Source organism: Saimiri boliviensis, chromosome 8 (genome assembly GCF_048565385.1).
Source record: "Saimiri boliviensis isolate mSaiBol1 chromosome 8, mSaiBol1.pri, whole genome shotgun sequence".
NCBI classification, from domain to species: Eukaryota; Metazoa; Chordata; class Mammalia; order Primates; family Cebidae; genus Saimiri; species Saimiri boliviensis.
The window spans coordinates 105554218-105572765 of record NC_133456.1 but is presented as its reverse complement, the minus strand read 5'-3'; the positions used below and the strand labels follow the sequence as shown (position 1 = coordinate 105572765).

Sequence of the window (18548 nt, the reverse complement as noted above, 5' to 3'; positions counted from 1 at the left end):
AGCTTAAAATCCATTGATTACCTGACCTCTATTAGCCCCTACTCTGACTGGAGGGCCAGATGATAATTTGGGTCTCCTGGAACCAGTCAGTTAAGGCTTCATAGCAGGCCAAGAGCTGTCTTTTGAAAGGAAAGTATTTTTAAATCTGCACATGATGTCAGGGACTTGCTCCCAAATTTTAAAGGCCTGTACTATATTTGTCTCATAAGAGCCAGCCAAAGGCACCAAACAGCCTCCCTACCTATGGCTGATACTTTAAGCCCCATCTTATCTGTGGGATCATATGGTTCAAGTCAGCTGGCATAGCAGCCCGAACCTGTTGCAGAACTTTCTCTTGTTCTGGGCCCCACTCAAAACTAGCAACCATTTGGGCCACTTGGTAAACGGGCTGGAGCAACAGAGTCAAATGAGGAATGTGATGCTTCTGAAAGCCAGTGAGGTCCAATAGGCATTGTGTCTCTTTCTTGGTTGTAGGAAAGCCAGATGCAACAACTTATCTTTCACCTTAGAAGGGATATCTAACAAATCCCACAACACTGGACCCCTAAAAACTTCACTTATGTAAAAGGTCACAGTTTATTTGCCACCCCCTGGCAGGCAAATGTCTTGCCAATAAGTCTAGAGTAGATGCCACTTCTTGCTCACTAGGTCCAATCAGCATAAAGCCATCAGTGTAATGGACCAGTATGATATCTCTCTGAAGAAAAAGGCAGTCAAAATCCCTATGAACTGATCTTCAACCTGTTTCCTTGCATATAAATTTGAAAATTCTTAGGCTCTCTAAAGTGATGTATTTTTAAAAATTTATTTATTATACTTTAAGTTCTGGGGTACATGTGCAGATCATGCAGGTTTGTTACACACCTATACATGTGCCATGGTGGTGGTTTGCTACCTCCATCGCCCTGTCATCTACATTACATATTTCTCGTAATGCTATCCCTCCCTGATCCCCCCACCCCCTGCTATTCTTCCCCTAGCCACTGACCCCCAAGTGATGTATTCCGTATGCTAATGAGTTGACTGGTGGGTGGCAGCCACTAGGAAGCTTCAGGATAGGGGTTGGTTACTGGAAAAACCAAGCATGATTACAGGATTGGGACTTTCAGCCCAACCTCTGGCTGGGAAAGAGAAGCTGAAGGTTAAGCTGATCATCAATGCCTTTTGAGTTAATCAGTCATGCCTACCTAGTGAAACCTCCATAGAACCCCAAAGGGACAGGGTTGAGAGAGTTTCCAAATAGATGAGCATATGGAGTTTCCCAGAGAATACCCCTCCTCCCTGGGAGGGTATGGAAGTACCATGCCCCTTTCCATACCTCGCCTTATGCATTGCTTCATCTGCATCCTTTGTAATATCCTTTCTAGTAAACCAGTATTTTAGAAAACATCCCTGTGAGCTGGATTATTACACAGAGATGAAGAATTGATATACCCTTGAGATAGGACAGTGAAGATGTATTGCTGACCTTGCCAGTTGAAAGCAAATGGCTTCTGGAGGACTTTATGGAAAGGTATGGGAAAAAAGGCATTTGTTAGATAAATATCTGTGTACCATGCACCAAGAAATGTGTGTATTTGTTCAAGCAATGAAAGCACATCTGCCTCAGCAGGTGCAAATGGAGTCATAACTTGGTTAAGCTTAGAATAATCCACTATCATTCTCCAAGTTCCATCTGTCTTCTGCACAGGCCAAATGGGAGAGTTGAATGGGGATGTGGTGGGAGTCACCAACCTTGCATCTTTCAAGTTTTTGATGGTGGAACTAATCTCTTGATTTGCATTGGATCTAACACCTCTAGGTCACCAGAGCAAAACGTTGTGGGAAGAGAAGGTAAAAAATTTGCTAGTAGTTCATTAGGAATAACACTGAGTGGTGACACTTCTATTTTCACCTTTGATTCCTGGACCCATGAACACTGGCTATCAGAAAAAAACATACCATATATAGGATGCCGATTCAGAATATCCTTCTGGGCAATCTTACCCAAATCCTGCAAGGTACTGCCACGTAACTGTAATTTTGAGTCATGGGCCACCATATAATCATGAGACCTGAAATGTACGTTATCTAACCCAACAAGTCATTAAGTTGGCCATGTGCATCAGCACTCCTTCATCAAATGGAAGTAGTATATAGGTAATAAGGCCTGAGCAGGTCTTGAAGGCACAAGTAAGCTGCATGAAGAAGTAACCCAAATGCTGATGGTCCCCACTTTTGCTACCCTGCCTTCTCTCTCCCAGCCTGTACCTACGGCTGCATGAGGAGTTTCCTATTAGTTGACAAAGAAAGAAAAGGCTAGAACCTGGTTTACAGTTGGTTCTACAGTCCTTCCAGGAACGCTGTATTGTTTTTGATTTACTATTTTCCTGAGTAGGCAGTTCCAATGGCTGTTACTTGGCCTTCACCACCATAATGGCCCTCACTCCACAGGCCATGGAAACAATGTAAGGATTGACGAATATGTCTATCCCAAGTATACATTCTGGAACCGGTGAAATAATCACAGGAAGGGTTTGGAGACCCTCTAGACCAGGCGTCCCCAAACTGCGGCCCCCTGAGGCCATTTATCCGGCCCCCCGCCGCACTTCAGGAAGGGGCACCTCTTTCGTTGGTGGTCAGTGAGAGGAACACAGTATGTGGCGGCCCTCCAACGGTCTGAGGGACAGTGAACTGGCCCCCTGTGTAAAAAGTTTGGGGATGCCTGCTCTAGACCCACTGTAGGACAGACCTCAGCTAAAAATTCATTTATTACCTGACCTCTATAAGCCCCTATTCTGACTGGAGGGTCAGGTGATGATTTGGGTATCCTGAAACCAGTCAGTTTGCAGCCAGAACCTAGTGGTCCTGAAAAGGTCTCATTATTTTCTTTGCTTGAATGCCATTACCCTGGTAAAAATAGGTACATCTGGGGAAGAGTAGGAAAAAAATTAATAGTATGTACATTTTCAGTAGAATACCAGAGGCTTTCCCAAAGGGCACCTTTCCTTCTCTTCATTCAAGTGATTCTGTGTCTGCAAACTGGCTCAAGTCTGAGAACTGATTAAGGGGCTCTGACTCTCTATTCTTATGATTCAAGTTATACTTTTTTTCAACTGACCTAGAACTTTTCTGCTTACACAGATCAATTAAGAATTTAGTAGGTTTCATATCTGCGATGGTTAAAAATGAGTGTCAACTTGACTGGACTGAAGGATGCAAAGTATTGTTCCTGCATGTGTCTGTGAGGGTATTGCCAAAGGAGATTAACATTGGAGTCAGTGGATGGCGAGAGACACACCCACCTTTAATCTGGGTGGGCACCATCTACTCAGCTGCCAGCTTGGCCAGAATAAAAGCAGGCAGAGGAAAGAGGAAAGACTAGACTGGTTCAGACTTCTGGCCTCCATCTTTCTCCCCTGCTGGATGCTTCCTGCTTTCAAATATCAGACTCCAAGTTCTTCAGACTGGCTTTCCTGCTCCTCAGCTTGCAAATGGCCTATTGTGGGACCTCACACATTAAGGAGTGTTGTGATCCTGTGAGTCAATACTCCTTAATAGACTCCCGTTTATATATATGTACATCTATCCTATTAGTTCTGTTCCTCTAGAGAACCCTGCCTAATACAACATCTATTTAACTTCTAGGAACACTGTGATTAACTTTTCAACACCACTGGTCTGACCAAGGCAGACTATTCTGATTACTGCTGTAAGCCTGCTGTCCATTATGGTAATGACACTGACCTTGCTGTTGGCAGTTCAGTGCTACTATTTATTCTCTGCCATCCCAAGGTCTAATTACTTTCATTGCATTTTGGTTTTCTAATTGAATAGCTGAGGTTGAGACAGGCAGGCTGGTTAATTCCCTATTATAAGATGGTCTGGAGGAAAAGGACAAAAGCCCCTCACTGAAATGCTAGCTTATCTCTCAGCCAATCACTAACAAGAGACCCAATAGACTATTAACTACAAGCCGATATTTCAGAGGGCTAGGGATTTCCCCAGAGCGCTGCATGCACATCTAGACTTAAACTCCCACCTAAAGTTACCTCTTCTTCATTTCAATGCCTCCTCATTTTCATGCCCAGTGGTAGTGATTTGAAATGCTAGTGCTACATACAATGTACGAAGAAGCATGTTGACCACCATGCACGTGTTAGAAAAACCCTTCCTATACATGTACCTGCCCTGATGTAAGCTTTCCCTGCGGAAAGACCCTATAAAACTAACCCACATACTGTCCTCAGGGAGCAGTTCACTTGCTATTTCTTTCTCAGTGCTAGCTCCCTTGTGCACAAGCTGGAAGAAACTTAAACTTAACATTTGCTGCTGTGTTCAGTGATCTCTTTTGATTTCTATCTTGGGAGAGTGCAAGAACCCTGGGTTACCATCAAAATGTTTGACCTATGGAGAAGAGTAATCATGGAACTCTTCAAGGATACTGGGGTTCCCTTCACAAATTTATTTCTGAAAGTATTTGTAAATGGCATGCTTTCTAGCCCCTCCCCATGTGGATGGTAAGTAGGTCTTCAACGATAAATCCACTTTAATGTTCCAGGGTCTCTAAGCCATTGAATCTCTTCCTCCACATTAAACCAAGGGAGATCCAACATTTTTCATTCACTCAAAATGGGCCATCTTTTCATCCATGTTTCAGCAATTAACCAAACAAACTGACAGAGCCCTTTCTAACACCCCGAACTGGAACATTAAATACAGATCTCTTCTTAGAGAGTCCATATCAATAAATTCAGCCCAATTCAACTCTATGTTCCTTCCAACATGACCCTATACCCTTCATATCTATTCTATGTATGTCCCCTGGATTTTTGCTTGCATGAATTAGAAAATTCAAGTAGTTCTTTTGGCATGTAGTACATTTCTGCATGAGTCATGTTTTGTACCTGGTCTTTAGGGGTCTGCTGAGACTTGAGTCTTGCTATGGGTCTAGAAGAAAAGAGGGGCAGCAGTGTAGGGTACTGAGGATAATCAGCATTATCTTGCATGGCAGCTGCCTCAGGGAGGCCATTACCCTTTCCTCAGGCAATGCAGTCTTCATCGTACTCTCAGATGGTGGCGGAAAAGCTGACACCACTGTGGTAGTGGGGAGCCGATTCCACTGGAGGTATGGCAGCCACTTCCATTGGTGTGGGGAGACTACTTTTAATGTCAAAGAAGATTCACCATAATTCAGGGGCTTAGTGTCCCCAGTTGCATTAGGGTCTTTCCACAGGTCCCCATCACAGCTTACCTTTTTTTCCCCAATAAATTGCCCTCACTTTAACAGCAGTCACCCTGAAAAGCTGGAACTTCAATTTGCATTATGATTCAACCAATTGCAGAATGAAGTTCTTAATTTAATTTGCAGCAATTTCAGCCTTGTGACTACAGGTGATAAGGCCCTCCTTCAGGGCACACTTAGAAGCTCTTAGGTCATTTATAGGTCTCTCTCTCTCTCTCTCTCTCTCTCTTTTTCTTTTTTGATACACTTGCTCTGTCACCCAGGCTGGAGTGCTGTGGCACAATGTTGGATCACTGCAACCTCTGCCTCCGGGGTTCAAGCGATTCTCATGCCTCAGGCTCCAGAGTAGCTGGGACTACAGACATGCACCATCAAACCTCACTAATTTTTCTATTTTTAATAAAGACAGGGTTTTGTCATGTTGCCCATGTTCATTTTTAGGTCTCTTGAGCTGGGAATTCAAATACTCGCATTATTTATTTCACCACTTTGTCCAATAACATTAGAAACAACCAGCCAACATCACTATGCTCCTTAGAATCCAAAAATGTCCAAAAGTGTCAATTACATAGAGTCACCAAGCTCCTTGCTTCTTGTAAGCAGCTGATTAGGAGTATCCAGTTCAGATAATTCACATGTGTCTATAAACAGATGATGCCTTAGACTATCAATGCTCTCTTTACCACTGGAAATAGCATCGCTATTGTCTTTAAATGTAATCAAATGTGAGAGCCAATTTCAGAAACCCTAGATCTAATTAAGAAACGGATTATTAAAATTTGTTTGTTCTACAAACACTCTCAATACCAAAATCTGTATTAGCTGGGTTTCTCCAGAGAAACGGAACTTATATAGAGACATAGCTCGATATCTATACACACACACACACACACACACACACACACACACACACAGTCACCAACTTACGATGGTTTCACTCACAATTTTTCAACTTCATGATGGTATAAAAGTGGTATATATATATTTTTTTCATTTTTAAAATTTATTATATTTTAAGTTTTGAGGTACATGGACAGAACTCGCAGGTTTGTTACATAATTATACACGTGCCATGGTGGTTTGCTGCATCCATCACCCTGTTATCTATAATAGGTATTTCTCCTAATGCTACTCCTCCCCTAGCCCCCCACCTCCCAACAGGCCCTTGGTGTGTGATGTTCCCCTCCCTGTCCATGTGTTCTCATTGTTCAACTCCAAAGGTGGTATATTTTTAATCTAATAGTCAATAAATTACATGAGATATTTAACACATTGTTATAAAATAGGCTTTATGTTAGATGCTTCTGCTCAACTATAGGTTAATGTAAGTGTACTAAGAATGTTTAAGGTAGGCTATCATGGTAGGTAAGTTAGGTATATTAAATGCTTTTCAACTTGCAATATATTCAACTTACAATGGACTTACTGGGATATAACCCATCATAAGTAGAGGAGAATCCAGAGGTAGGGATTCATTATGGGAATTGGCTCACATAATTATGGAAGCCAAGAGGTCCCACACTCTGCAAGCTGCAACCTTGGAGAACCAGGAAGGCTGGAAGTGTTACTGAGTTTGAGTCTGAAGGTTTGACGGGGGCAGGGCTGATGCTGTAACTCCCTGTCTGAGTCAGAAGGCCTGAGAATGAGGTACTCTAATCTCCCAGGGCAGGAGAAGACAGATACACCAATTTAAATGAGAGAATGATACACCTTCTTCCACCGTTTGTTCTATCTGGGCCCTCAGTGGAATGAATGATGTTCACACACATTGCTGAAGGTAGTCTTCTTTACTCAGTATACTAATTCTAATGCTCATCTCTTCCAGAAAATCTCTCACAGACACACCCATAATGTTTTACCAGCTATCTGGGTATCTTTTAGCCCAGTCAAGCTAACAAATAGAATTAGCCACTCCTTATGGAGTTGTAGATGTAGATGGAGGTGTTCGTATATTCTCATAATTTGCATACAGCATTTTTCACCTGCTTCAAGTCATACTCTTTCTTCCATAAAGCAAAAATAAAAGTCAAATCCCCAAAAGAGACTAAATGGACCTCACTCTCAGTCAAGGGAATTTCAAAGTAAACATGAAAAACTGGCTTAGGCTATGATGGGAAGGGGCTGGGCATTGGACATGCCTCATTATACTCTCCTCCCTTTGGAAAGCTGTCACAGCTGCCCAGCATTAACACTGAAACAGAGATCTTGTGAGTGACAAAACAGACTTTTTGCAGTAATGAGATACCAAATTCTAATCTGACTCCAGTATAGTATCACACCAAAGATAGCAGATGCTGAAATAAAATCAAAGTATTTTACCCCAAAATATATGCCGTTGACATATTTTGAAGTGGTCCTGCCAAGCTGTCTTTTTGTGGGGGAAAATCCACATTCTGCAGAGAACTCCCTTTTCTTTCCAGGTCTTTTCCTCGTCCAAGAGAGACTTAACTAAGAGTCTGGCACCTTTACCATCTCATCTTGCTAAAGCCTGCTACTTAAGGTTTTATCCGTATAATAAGAACCATGGTTTCTACAACCCCGTATATTAACTTAGACAATCCTTTCTACTGATTCCAGGTCTTTAGATAATAACTTAACCCTTAAAACCACATCAGAAAATCTTGGAAACTACCTAGGACCTGGAAGCCTCTGCTTCGAGTTGTCCCACCTTTTTGAACCGAACAAATGCACACCTTACACGTAGTAATTGATGCTGACATGTAACTTCTGTCACCCAAAAATGTATAAAATCAATCTGTAAACCAACCACTCTGGGGACATGTTCTCAGGACCTCCTGGGGCTGTGTCACTGGCTACTCATATTTGCCCCAGAATAAACCTCTTTAAATATTTTACAAATTCTGTCTCTTTTCATTAGCACTTCTCTATCATATCATAGTCTGGTTTTTTCTTAGAGAGAGCTAGTTTCCTTTGTGTTTTATTGTACATTTTAAGGAAAAAGATAGGAGAACTAATATGCCTCAACAAAAGTCACACTTCAATCTACACATGTGTTCAAAAAGGAAAAAAGCATTCTGGAAATATAACTAGAATCATCTTTCAGCATTAGGCACAATTCTTTCTACTGCTCTGGTTTCTTCTTCAGCAAGACTGAATGTTAGGTACCCTCTTCTCCTCTGAACCTCCCAAACCCTGTCCCTCATCAGAACTTACCTGTCTCATCTCTAAGACTCCAACTACCCTAGTTATTAATATCTTTATAACCCTAAGATATTAATAGCTGGTGATGACTACATATTTTATTCAATTCAAACTTTATTTTCCAACTGATTAAGCGTTCTCAATGTCTTTACTAATGAAGTGAGTAATAAAGTTGTTTGGGTAACTGGGAAAGATATTTGAGCACAAAGTCCAGTAATTCCTTTTCAGTGACTCCCACATACCCCTAATACCGATTTTATCAACGTCAGTGACCTTCTCAAACAACTGTCTTTTGGTCAGAAACTTCTTGACTCTTCTTGTCAACTTTCTGTTTTCTCTGATATTAATATCTGCACTGTTCTTTAAATATAGGTAGCCTCTCCTGCCTACATTTAAGTGAGACTTTGCATTTGAAATTCAATACTTGCTTAAATTACCCTGTTCTCCAATTGTGTTTCAATCCAGAGTTCATACTCATGGAAGAAATACCTAGCAGGCCACCATCTGATATGCACAACATAAATAGAAATTTGACTGTGATTGTATGGATTAAACTGCATCTAAGCAAACAAGTTTTCCAGGTTTTAAGTGCCTTTTAGTCTAATTTACTCACCTTTTCCTCTAATCTTATCTCACCTTTGAGACAGCCAACAGGAAATCAAATTACAGCAAGGTCTTCTTGGGGTCAAGTTGTCCATCATTTCAAATTTAACTGCAGATCTCTTTTCCTTAAAGGTGAAGGAACAAAAAAATGTCAATTTCAGGTTGTTGCTCACCAGCTTTTTAAAAAGAAACATTAATTACATACTCATTATATGTCAAGCACTATCCAATAATATGCATTGTTTCTTCCAGTATTCACAACTTTGATGGGGAAAGACTGAGTCATCAGGACCAACTTTCAACTGTCTAGGCACTTTGTGATGTCTGAGTAATAACTTTGGAGGCTTTATTTTCTATGAATAGCTAAAGAACCACACGGGAAGTTGTCAATGCAGTAGATTTTAATAACATACATAGACCACGAAAACCCATTCCTGTAGCACAGCATTACTCAAAATTTTTTTCCACTTTTAGTCCCTTGCATAGACAACAGCATAACCACCCACAGCATTTGACAGGAGCTGGAGGGATTACCCCGGAAGAGACAGGCCAAATAACCTGTCACTGCTCTATTTGTCTGCTACTGGAAAGATGCTGAGTCCTGTCCTTGTGATGTCTTAACATCTTGTGACACTCGCCTTTACAAGACATTTCACATTTGTCTTCTTTCCCAAAGCCAGCCTCACTTGGAACAAATACCCAGAAACACAAGTTCCTACTCATCAAGTATCTGAAAGGTGAAGAGAATTTTAAGACTGTGGGGGCCAAAGACCCTTGGCCCCCTAAAGGTTTGCTAACAATCAGTGGCATGAGGCAGATTGATTAATAGGAGAAAAGGCATACAAATTTACTCAACATGTATATGTTGAGAAAGACCCAGCTTTCCAATGAGTTGCAGAAACTTATATACTATTTTGAGGTTGCAGAAAGAATGGGGGCTTCCATTCTGGAAAAACAGGTTATGGGAAGAAGAGAAGCAACTCGATTAGCAAATTTGGCATTGTTATTTAGATGAAAATTCCAACAGAGAGAATGGATAGTAAATGTTTCTTTTTAAACTTTTAAAAGCATCAGGCTCTCAATCTCTCCTGGATATGGTGAAAGGCTCAGAAAGGAGAGGGGGACTGGCTGCATTACTGGAGATTCTCTACAGATGCAAATTTTCTCCATTTAAGACTGCTTTGTAAGGCCACTTCTGTCAGGTGGATAAAAGACAGCCATTTCAAAGTATGTCAAAGAAATATATTTTGGGGTAAAATATTTTAATTTCCTCTAAGACTATATTAAAGTAGAAGTTACTAACAGAGGCTTTTATTGAATGGATAAAGAAACACAGAGGAATATGTCATCATTCAGACTGGAAGGCAGAAATATGAAAGTTTGCCTAAACCTGGAAGAGCAAAGATTCTAAACCTTCCTTGTGTTAGAAATAAATTTTCAGTGGCACAAAAGAAGTAGCACTCAAATATAAATTTTCTCAGCAAGGCAATTTACTTCTATAGAAGGGTGTGTCTCAAGGATAGAGCAATGGTGAGAGCACAGCTGAACAAGGGATGGGAAGGGGTTCTTATCCCTGACACAGGTAGCCCCTACTGCTGTGTAGTTTCCCCTGTTGGCTAGGGTTGGACCACACAGTCTAAGCTCATTCCAACTGGCTATTTTAAAGAGAGCAGAGGTTTGAGCTAGAGTGGTGGGGTTAGCAGTTTTGGTGAAAAGGACAGTTATCCAACAGGTGACTAAAGTGACTCAGGTCAGAGCAGGTGACCAGGGGTGACTCAGGATGGAGCAGGTAACACAGGGAACAGATGTGAACTACTGATGAGAGCTGGTGGCTTTCCGTTGTTGAAACTAGGGGCAAGGAGATGAGGAAGTTAAACTTTAAAATGGAGAACAAAGGACAAGGAAACTGAACATAGTGACATACTGATTCTTTGCAAAGAAACTTAGAATTGACTGTATTTGACACTTGATTAAATAGGGAGCATAGAAAAGACCCTCAGTTCTGAGGCAGTTCCTTACCACATGCCTCAACTACTTACTCTGCAAGTGCTTACCATAATGGTAAAATCCACAAAACTTACTTCTAAATAGCAAGTGGAATTTTGACCTAAAACCTAAATATTCCATTTCTAGATAAGGGCTCTCACTCAGGGGTCACTTCCTCTCTGACTGAGTTTCATTCTATCAACAAAAAGAGTCATACCATAAAATATTTAAAGAGGTTTATTCCAAGTCAAAATATGGCTGACCAAGGCCCAAGACACAGGCTCAAGAGGTAGGTCCTGAGAACATGTGCCCAAGGTGGCTGGGTTAAAAGTTGGTTTCTATATATTCTGTGGAGGTGTAAGACATCAATCATGTTGGCCAGGCTGGTCTCGAACTCCTGGCCGCAATCAATCTGCCCCACTGGGCTTCCCAAAATGCTGGGATTACCAACGTGAGCCACTGTGCCCCGCCATGCATACTTACTTTTATAAATGAACTCGTTTCCTCTATTCTAAGTGAAAACATTAGAATTGTGGCTCAAAACTTTGTTGCCTTTTTCTAGTGAGCAACACTGTATTCTTCACATGGTTTTATTTCAAATTCTTAATTGATTCAATAAAAAAAATTTTGACTGGAGGATTTTGAGCTTTTCTTGTACTTCATGTAGTTTTTTTTTTATTATTTTTTATTTTTTATTTTTTTTAAATTTTTTTTATGATCCATCCATTGGCTTAAGAAACAAGTTTTAAAAGGCTAAGGGTGTTTCCATCCATTTTTATTTATATTACACTCTTTTACTAGACAGAGTTAAAATGACAACCTCTGGCTCCATTTTCTCTTTTGCAGGTTTTTGAACTGTTTTCTTTGAATGAAACGCTTAAAGTCTGGTGGCCTTTCTATTTTGTCTAGGGCCTGCTCAGAGTTGATAAACATTTCCGGATCTGAGGAGGAGAGGTAAGTTGTATATATTCAGTGTTGTAATAAAAAAAGAAAAGGTTATAAATAACAGGTTCTGTATTGTTGGAATTCATGAAGATGCCACAGGATGAACCCCAAAATTGGGGCTCAGCCTTGGAGACCACATGGGTTCTTGGCTTCAAGTAGGAAAGAACTCAAAAGTGAGCTGACAGACTAAAGTGAAAGCAATTTTATTAAACAGTAAAGGAAAGGCTGGGCACAGTGGCTCATGTCTGTAATCCCAGCACTTTGGGAGGCCAAGACAGGTGGATCACCTGAGGTCAGGAGGTTGAGACCAGCCTGGCCTACATGGTGAAACCCTGTCTCTACTAAAAATAGAAAAAAAAAAAAATTTCTGGGCTTGGTGGCAGGTACTCGTAATCTCAGCTACTCAGAAGGGTGAGGCAGGAGAATCACTTGAACCTGGGAGGCGGAGGTTGCAGTAAGCCAAGATCATGCCATTACACTACAGCCAGGGTGATAAGAACAAATCTCCATCTCAAAATAAAATAAAATAAAATAAAATAGCCAGGTGTGGTGTCGGGTGCCTGTAATGCCAGCTACTCAGGAGGCTGAGGTGAGAGAATTGCACGAATCTGGGAGGTGAAGGTTGCAGTGAGCTGAGATCATGCCATTGCACTTCAGCCTGGGAAATAAGAGGGAAACTCCATCTCAAAACAAACAAACAAAAAACAGAGAGTAAAGGAATAAAAAGGTGCCTACCCCATAGGCAACGTAGCAGTGTGACTGTTTTACTGATGATACTTGTGGTTATATCTTGATTATGCTAGGCAAGGGGTGGATCATTCAGGAGTTTTCTGGGTAAGAGGCAAGGCATTCCTGGAACTGAGGGTCCCTTTCTCTTTCAGACCATATATGGTAACTTATGAATGTTGCCACAGCATTTATAAACTGTCATGGCACTGGTGGGAGTTTCCTTCAGTATATTAATGTATTTTAATTAGTGTATAGTGAAGCGTGAAGGTAACCAGAGAGCACTTTTGTCATTATCTTGGTTTTGGCAGCTTTTGGCTGGCTTTTATTTTTATTTTTTTACCACATCCTATTTTATCAGTAGGGTCTTTGTGACCTGTGTTCTGAGAAGTGAGTCCTGCTGAATCCCTATCTCAAACACATTATTTATGTTCAATTATAAAAATAATTTTTATAATTGAACATAAATTTTTATAATTATTATAATTAGAATCTGAAGAATGCTGTTTATAATTTGTATTGTCAAAACAATATATAAGTACAATGTTGGGAACTGAAATTCACTCATGATATCATCAAAGATCCTGATACAACTGACTGTTTTTCTAAGCTCTAGAAGAGAGGAACTTGAGATACTTCATTGAAATATGTTGTTTTCTCAAATTTCAATATACTTGATTAAAATAACGTATTTTTAGACATTACTGAGGAGTTCATAGGATTCTAGTTCTTGCCAGGCTTCTGTCTTCACTGGGTAGGTTGGTAAGACTGTGGTTATACTGTGTCTCCAATAACAAGAGACTGAATATTTACTAAAAGATATTACAGGAGAATATTATGAATCTCCCAGGGTGTCTGAGTGTCATATTCACTTTTACATCCCCAGCAGCTGGCACGGGGCCTGACACAAGGTAGTACTTGGTGCTTTTCTTTTAAATGGCTTTGGACTAATTGAAAAAAGGAAAGAAGGCTTCTTCTGTCACCGAGTTTACAATCTTACTGAATGTAAATATGTACAAAAGTAACAGCTTGAAGACAACTGAAGGGAAAGGGATGTTTTAACCGAAGGAGATGGAAAACTTCAAAGTATGAAAGAAGGGTTTAGAAAATCATTTGAGGAAACTACAAATACATTAGGTGATTTCCTCACAAGGGCAGGGCCAAGTTGGTGAGTGAGAGATTGCTGAGAAGAAAACCAGGATTTGATGGTGGCACTTGACAGTTAGAGGCTCGTACCCGTATCACAGAACATAAACCTTGCTTCAGCTTTTTCTTCTATGCACCATGAAGTAGCTGACATCAACTATCCTTCTGTGTATCAAGGTAAGTCTTATTCCTAAAACCGAAACTCTAGAAATACATCTCTAAGTGGTGTGTGAACAGAAGTAGATTTGGGTGTCAAGACTGTACCAAACATTTAAAAACTTTCAAGAAACCAAAAATGTTACTGCTTTTCAGTTAATAAATGTATTTGAATTACCAACAATGAATCTAATGAAGGGAGGAGGTAACATTTACTATGCACCTGGAAAGAAATCCTTACAAACCCAAGAGTTTGTTGCTTGTTATCTCTTAATTAGAATGTTTGGTTTTGTTTTTGCAAACAAGAGCATAGTCACCAAATATCCGGGTTGTCAAATTCCAGTGGCACTGAGTATTTCTTAAGAAGTTGAGTAAATAAAGGGAGACAAGAAGTCTAGACATTGAATACACTGTTATCCTGATGATTTCCAAATGGAGGAATATAAAAATGTTAGCATCACGAATAATGTACATAAAGCAATCCATATGCCCAGAAAATATGTAAGATAACTGTGACAAATCCCTTATAATCACTTGCAATTACTTCACTTGTTTAAACAAAAAGATATTTAGTTAGATAAGAAAAAGACTCAGGGAGAGATCCTCACACACTGGGGGCAGTTGGGAGGGGTAGGGGAGAGACACCAGGGGGTGGGGAGACTGAGGAGTGATAACACGGGGAGAAATGCTGGCTATACTATACACCTGAAGTAAAATAAATTGAAAAAAAAAAAAAAAAAAAAGAAAATTCATACAAATAGCACACAATTTTAAAGGCCCAGTCTCTCTAAACTCCCAGTAGCCTAGTAGTACCACCTCTTTCCCCAGTTCTTGTATATATTTTCAGAAATATTTTATGCATTCTGAAATACATTTACATGTGTATACCTATATGTATACACGCAAATACATATGCATTATACATACAGTTTTAATGTTTCAAGTTTTTAAAAAGATATGAAATATTATGAATATTCAGAAACTACCTAATATACTAGACAATCTACACTGACCCAGATCTTCAAAAGCTTAACATATGTATGATGTTTATTTCAAATATAAGTTTTTTAAGAAATAAAATGCTGGATATACAGCTGAGGCCACCCATAATCCTATTTTCTTTCCCTTGTTTGAGGTTAATATTGTCTTGAAACTGATGTATATACTTACTATCCAAATTCTTAAATTTTTGTCTTTTTAAAAATGTTTGTGGGTACATAGCAGGTGTATATATTTATGAGGTACATGAGATATTTGATACAGGCATGTAGTAATAATCACATCATGGAAAATGGGGTGTTTATTCCCTCAAGCATGTATACTTTGTGATACAAACAATGCAATTATAGTTATTTTAAAATGCACAATTAAATTATTATTGACTATAGTCACCCTCTTGTGCTATCAAATACTAGGTCTTATTGATTCATTCTAACATATATTTTTTGATATCCAGTAACCACCTCCACTTTCCCATAACCATCTGCTATCCTTCCAAACCTCTGGTAACCATGCTTCTACTCTATATCTCCATAATTTTTTTTTTTTTTTGGTACCCACAGGTAAGCGAGAACATGAGAAATTTGTCTTTCTGTGCCTGGCTTATTTCACTTAACATAATGACCTTCAGTTCCATCCATGTTGTTGTAAATGACAGGATCTCATTCTTTTTTAAGGTAGTATAGTATCCCAATGTGTATATATACCATTTTCTTTATGCAACCATCTACTGATGGACATTTAGGTTGCTTCCAAATCTTGGTTGTTGTGAAGAGTGCTGCAACAGACACGGGAGTGCCAGTATCTCTTTGATATACTGATTTCCTTTCTCTTCGGTAGGTACTCAGCAGTGAGATTGCTGGATTGCCTGGTAGCTCTGTTTTTAGTGTGTTGAAGAAACTCCTAACTCTCCTCCATAGTGGTTTACTAATTTACATTCCCACCAACAGTGTACAAGGATTCCCTTCTCTCCATATCCTCATCAACATTTGTTATTGCTTATTTTTGGATATAAGCCATTTTAACTAGGGTAAGATATAGTTTTGATTTGCAATCCTCTGATGACCAACAATGTTGAATATTTTTCCATATAGCTATTTGCCATGTTATGTTTTCTTTTGAGAAATGTTATTCTTTTGCCCATTTTTTGATTAGATTATTAGATTTTTTTTCTATATGGTAATTTGAGCTCCTTATATATTCTGGCTATTAATCCCTTGTCAGATGGATAGTTTGCAATTCTTTTCTCTCCTCCTGTGTGTTGTCTCTGCACTCTGTGGTTTCTTTCACTGTGCAGAAGCTTTTTAACTTGCTATGATCCCATTTGTCCATCTTTGCTTTGGTTTTCTGTGCTTGTGTGGTATTACTCAAGAAATGTTTGTCCAGACCAATGTCCTAGAGATTTTCCCCAATGTTTTCTTGTAATAGTTTCATAGTTTGAGGTCTTAGATTTCAGTTTTTAATCCATTTTTATTTGATTTTTGTACAATGTACAAAAAGTAGCCAGGTGTCTTATCATGCACTTGTAGTCCCAGATACTTGGGAGGCTTAGGTGGGAGGATTGCTTAACCCAAGAGGTCAAGGCTGCAGTGAGCTGTGATTATGACACTGCACCCCAGTCTAAGTGACAGAGTGAGACTTTGTCTCAAAAAGAAAAAGACTCATTTTGTGTGTTTTGTGACCTAACACATGTTCACATATGTTCTGTCTTTAAGAATAACCCATGTGCTCAGAAGAATAATGTGTATTCTCCAACCATTGAATGAAATGTTCTGTAAATATCTATTAGGTCCATTTGTTCTACAGTACAGCAGTCCAATGTATCTTTGTTGATTTTTTTTGTCTGGAAGACCTGCCCAAAGCTGAAAGTGGGATGTTGAAGTCTCCAGCTATTATTGATGATATTGAGGTCCATCTCTGTCTTTAGTTTAATCATATTTACCTTATATATCTGGGTGCTCCAGTGTTGGGTGCATATATAATCACAGTTCTTATATCCTCTTGCTGAACTGACCTTTTTCTCTTCTTATAGTTTTTGTTTTGAAATCTGCTTTAACTGATGTAAGTATAAATACTTCTGGTTTTTTCTTTTTTTTGTTGTTTTTGTTGATGTGGAGTATCTTTTTCCATCCCTTCCAACATATGTGTATATTTATAGATAAAATGTGTTTCTTGTAAGCAACAGATCATTGGGTCTTGCTTTTTTAAATCCATTCAGCTCTCTACATTTTTTGATTAGAGGGTTTAGTCCATTTATATTCAGTGTTATTATTGATAAGTAAAAACTTACTCATGCAATTTTGTTACATGTTTTCTGGGTTTTTATTGGTGATGGTGTGTTGAGCTCATCCTTCTTTCCTTCATGTCTGTCTTCTTTTTAATGAAGGTGATTGGTAGTATGACTTAATTTCCTGCTTTTTATTTTTTATATATCCATTATGTTTTTCAACTTGAGGTTACCATGAGGCTTTCAAAATATCTTATAACCCATTACCATAAGCTGACAACAACGCTGTATATATAGGCAAAAAGAAAACTGATAAGGACTCTAAACTTTACTTTGTTCCTGCTTTTAAACTTTTTGTTTTGTTTTTATATTCTTACACTGCCTATTCCTCTTTAAAAGTTGTAATTATTATCTTTGGTTCATATTTTAGTCTTTCTACTTAGGATAAGAGTAGTTTAAACACCATAGTTATAGGGTTATAAATTCTGCATTTTTGTGTATCATATTTACCAGTGTATTTTGTACTTTCAGGTGAATACTTATTGCTCATTACTTTCTTTTCTAGATAACTTCACGAAGTTCCTGATATTATCTCTTTGAATAAAGTTTCTACCCCCTTTTCTTCCTCTGCCTCCTCTTTAAGGTCAATAACTCTTAAATTTGCACTGTTGAGGCTATTTTCTAGATCTTGTAGGTATGCTTTATTTTTTTTTTCTTGTCCCATCTGTGTATTTTCAAACAGCCTGCCTTCAAGTTCACTAATTCTTTCTTCTCCTTCTATTCTGCTATTAAGACTCTGATGCATTCTTCAGTACATCAGTTGCATTTTTCAACTCTATAATTACTGCTTGGTTCTTTTAAATAATTTCAACCTCTTTGTTAAATTTATCTGATTGAACTCTGAATTCTTTCTTTGTGTTATCTTAAATTTCTTTGCATTTCCTCAACATGGCTATTTTGAATTCTCTGTCTGAAAAGTCATACCTATCTTTTTCGCCAGGATTTGTCCCTGGTAGCTTATTTAATTCATTTGATGAGATCATGTTTTCCTGGATGATCTTGATGCTTATAGATGACCACCATTGCCTTGGAACTGAGTAGTTAGGCATTTTTTTTTAGAAGTCACAGTCTGAGCTTATTTTGTACCCAACCTTCTTGAGAAGGCATTCCAGTTATTCAAAGGCACTTGGGCCCCTAACCAATAATGCTGTGGTTCTTGCAGACTCATAGAGGTACTGCCTTGGTAGTCTTGGATAAGATCTGGAAGAATTCTCTGGGTTCCCAGGCACAGACATTGTTACTTTCCTTTACTTTCCCCCAAACAGAGTCTCTCTCTTTGTGTTGTACTTCCTGGAAGTGGGGGTGGGGGAACAT

General features: G+C 39.1%; 1 long non-coding RNA gene across 3 annotated transcripts in view; it reads right to left on the bottom strand.

Moving 5' to 3' along the window:
• The window catches only part of LOC141585450 (uncharacterized), a 310303-nt gene that overhangs the window by 123529 nt on the left and 168226 nt on the right, over positions 1 to 18548 (bottom strand). For 2 of the 3 annotated variants that reach the window (XR_012518930.1, XR_012518929.1), the window contains exon 3: positions 9023 to 9114. This is a non-coding gene — a long non-coding RNA (uncharacterized LOC141585450). Of the gene's footprint in view, positions 1 to 2539; positions 9115 to 18548 lie in introns of those variants that run through there. The other variant, XR_012518928.1, reaches the window with a different exon arrangement.